This window comes from Carassius auratus, chromosome 28 (assembly GCF_003368295.1).
Source record: "Carassius auratus strain Wakin chromosome 28, ASM336829v1, whole genome shotgun sequence".
Lineage (NCBI taxonomy): Eukaryota > Metazoa > Chordata > Actinopteri > Cypriniformes > Cyprinidae > Carassius > Carassius auratus.
Window position 1 is genome coordinate 19803940 of NC_039270.1, and position 4343 is coordinate 19808282.

The window sequence follows — 4343 nt, forward strand, 5'->3', positions numbered from 1 at the left end:
TGTGGTTGTTTTGCTTTTTGACTTTATTTTATTCAATCACATATAAGCGCTGAGATCCGAACAGCTGGTTTTATCTTCTCAAAATGAGTGGTGATTAGGGTTTTATAGAAAGGAAAAGCAGAAAACTGAACAGATTTCTGCATACGATCTGTACGCAATATCAAATGAATACCGGTAGGTGGCAGCATAACAACAATTCAGAGGTAAATTTTTAGAGTTTTCAGTGAGGATCCGTGTAAACCAAACTTTCCTCTGTAGCTTTTGTATTTATCTAGAATAAACCAAGAAATACTAACATAAAATCATTCCTGCATTGAATGACGGACTGTATTAACAAAGGTGAATCCATGTCGGAATTTGTTGAATGAATTTGTTCATGTTTTGTATGCTCATGTATTTTACAAAAATGAAAACAGAATTAGGGAAAGTTACTTTTAAAAGTAATGGATTAGAATATTTAGCTACTTTGTTAAAACAAACAAACAAAAAAAAACTTGTTACTTTTGCATTACTTTTTGTGACCTAGACTGGACTTTAACCAAAAAAAAAGCAAAAAAAACTCAAAAGTTATATTTTTGGCAACTGTAAAGGCCCTTTTACACCAAAAGTGCAATTACTAACCTGGAATCTGAAGTAAAGTCCTCTGCCTCTGCACAGGAGAGGAGTCAATAAATGGGACAAAGTAACTGAAGATATTTTGTTGTAACTCTGATTAGGTAACTCTCATTACTTGTAATATGTTACCCCCAACACTGATAAACTATTTAATAAACAACTGGTAACACCTTTGTTTAAGGACCAGTTCTCACTATTGACTGCACAAACAAGACTTAAACATTAAATATGTTGCTATAAGATTAGATGGGTAAACATACCAATACAGTTAGGGCAAGATTATACCGAATCTTTCAGTCTGTCATAAGCATGTAACTTTTCCACGCTGCACATGGATACCAGAAAGTAATGAGTAAAGAACTGGTGAGGAAAACTCAACCCATAATTAGTATGTCTGTGATACAACAAACATTATATAGTATAGTCATCTTACCCTTTAAGGAACCACTTATATTGAATCTCAAACAGCTAATTTCATACCAAGATTACCAATTTGTTTTGATTAGCATGTCTCATTTCTGCTTTTAAACCATCCAAATGTAATACTATTTGTTTTACTGTAGTTAATAAGCTATTTTCATGGGAAATTCATGCCATATGTGTGTTTACAGTGAATACAATCACACAGCTGCATGATGAATAACACCAAATGCTGGTTAGTAATACATTAACTACAATTTGAAAAACTATATTATAATTGGATAAAATACAAACTTACACTTTCATTGGCAAGGGAGCTAATTGTTACAGCACTCATATTAAAAAACTATGTCTGGGAAGGGCATCTGTGACACATTTCTTTGTTCTCTATTACTTCCTTGCCACGTTAGTCTCAAAACAGTTGCAACATATTCTACAGAAATCTGTGTCATATATATTTAAAGAAAACTGTGTCATATATATTTAGACTTTTATAGACTCCTTATCAATACTCCCAACTGCCTCTTATTGTAAATCTGCACACTCTTTTCAACTCTTTTGAGTAATAGAGGGGCGTTTGATCCACTTTGTGAGCTCATGAAAACACAGCACAATGTGTCTTCAGTAAATGGCCTTTTAACAAATCTGACAACTGAACAATAGATGTGCTAGAACGGTCGATCATATTCCTTTTGTTGTGTAAGTGTTTCTGCCATTCAGTATTTGATGTCTTGTCCGATATATTGTGAGGAGGCATCAGTGCAACATGCTGACCTCCAGATAGATAAAACATAAAACAATTCTGTTGTCATAAAATGTTTAACTGCAACAAGATTGTGATTCTTCTACAGTGCATATGTTTTGATTTATATTAAGGAAAATGTGAAACAGGTGTTTCCTACAAGGAAACCGCTGCAAGATTCTCCACCCTATCCCAGAAGGATCTACCCTTTGTGGAAGGTGCCCAGGAATTCTGTGTGCTCGCAGTGATCACAGCTTTGAATGACGCAATACTGAATTCACTGTTCTGGATTAGGGCCAACTACCATCACCCAGTGGACCTCCCAGACACCACTGGACTGAGCAGGAGAGAAGGTAAAGGTGAGTGTCTGGAGAGTGTCTAGCCCCGATTCAGAACCAGCCTGCCGTCAAGCCCCCCTTGCCACTCAGAAGTCAAGGCCACTGGCTGCTGCACTCTCAAGCCCACAGCTGTTCGCTTGTCAAGCCTGCCAGCCTTTCCTTCACCTCAAACCAATGGAGGAGTCTGAGGAAAAAGACTACTATCTTGAGCCCATGATTTCGCTTCAGTGTTGGCTTCAACCCCTTAGCCACACCAGAGGTCTCCTGTTCCTATGTCCAGCCCAAAGGGCTCCTGTTCCCAAGTCCAGCCCAGAGAGGACTCCTGTTTCCAAGTTAAGCCCAGAGAGGGCTCCTGTTCCCAAATTAAGCCTAGACAGGGCTCCTGTTCCCAAGTTAATCCCAGAGAGGGTTCCTGTTCCACGTCCAGGCCAGGGAGGGCCCCTGTTTCTGCTCAGCCATGAACCCCTGAACTGTCTGCTCAGCCATCACCACATAAAAGGTCTGCTCCACCTTGGCTCCTTGGACTGTCTGCTCCACCATAACTCCCTAGTTTACCTGCTCCGCCATGACCCTCTGAACTGTCTGCTCCACCACGACCACATAAACGGTCACCTTGGCTCCCTGGACTGTCTGCTCTGCCATAGCTCCCTAGTCTACCTGCTCCACCATGGCCTCCTGAACTGTCTGCTATGCCATAGCTCCCTATTCTACCTGATCTGCCATGGCTCGCTAGTCTACCTGCTCCGCCATGACTCTCTGAACTGTCTGATCCACCATCACCTTTATCAATCACCTTTATTTATATAGTGCTTTAAACAAAATACATTGCGTCAAAGCACTGAACAACATTCATTTGGAAAACAGTGTCTCAATAATGCAAAATGATAGTTAAAGGCAGTTCATCATTGAATTCAGCTATGTCATCTCTGTTCAGTTTAAATAGTGTCTGTGCATTTATTTGCAATCAAGTCAACGATATCGCTGTAGATGAAGTGACCCCAACTAAGTAAGCCAGAGGCGACAGCGGCAAGGAACCGAAACTCCATCGGTGACAGAATGGAGAAAAAAACCTTGGGAGAAACCAGGCTCAGTTGGGGGGCCAGTTCTCCTCTGACCAGACGAAACCAGTAGTTCAATTCCAGGCTGCAGCAAAGTCAGATTGTGCAGAAGAATCATCTGTTTCCTGTGGTCTTGTCCTGGTGCTCCTCTGAGACAAGGTCTTTACAGGGGATCTGTATCTGGGGCTCTAGTTGTCCTGGTCTCCGCTGTCTTTCAGGGCAGTAGAGGTCCTTTCTAGGTGCTGATCCACCATCTGGTCTGGATACGTACTGGATCCGGGCGACTGCAGTGACCCTCTGATCTGGATACGGACTGGATCTGGTGGCTACGGTGACCTCGGAATAAGACAGAAACAGACAAATAATAGCGTAGATGCCATTCTTCTAATGATGTAGAAAGTACGGTTTTATGTGAAGTGTTTCCGGTTCCAGTTTACCTAATCAATGCAGCCTAAAAATCCTTTAACGGATTTGGATATTAAAAGCATATTAGTATGTTATGTGTATGCCAGGTTAAAGAGATGGGTCTTTAATCTAGATTTAAACTGCAAGAGTGTGTCTGCCTCCCAAACAATGTTAGGTAGGTTATTCCAGAGTTTAGGCGCCAAATAGGAAAAGGATCTGCCACCCGCAGTTGATTTTGATATTCTAGGTATTATCAAATTGCCTGAGTTTTGAGAACGTAGCGGACGTAGAGGAGTAAAATGTAAAAGGAGCTCATTCAAATACTGAGGTGCTAAACCATTCAGGGCTTTATAAGTAATAAGCAATATTTTAAAATCAATACGATGTTTGATAGGGAGCCAGTGCAGTGTGGACAGGACCGGGCTAATATGGTCATACTTCCTGGTTCTAGTAAGAACTCTTGCTGCTGCATTTTGGACTAGCTGTAGTTTGTTTACCAAGCATGCAGAACAACCACCCAATAAAGCATTACAATTGTCTAACCTTGAAGTCATAAATGCATGGATTAACATTTCTGCATTTGACATTGAGAGCATAGGCCGTAATTTAGATATATTTTTGAGATGGAAAAATGCAGTTTTACAAATGCTAGAAACGTGGCTTTCTAAGGAAAGATTGCGATCAAGTAGCACACCTAGGTTCCTAACTGATGACGAAGAATTGACAGAGCAACCATCAAGTCTTAGACAGTGTTCTAGGTTATTA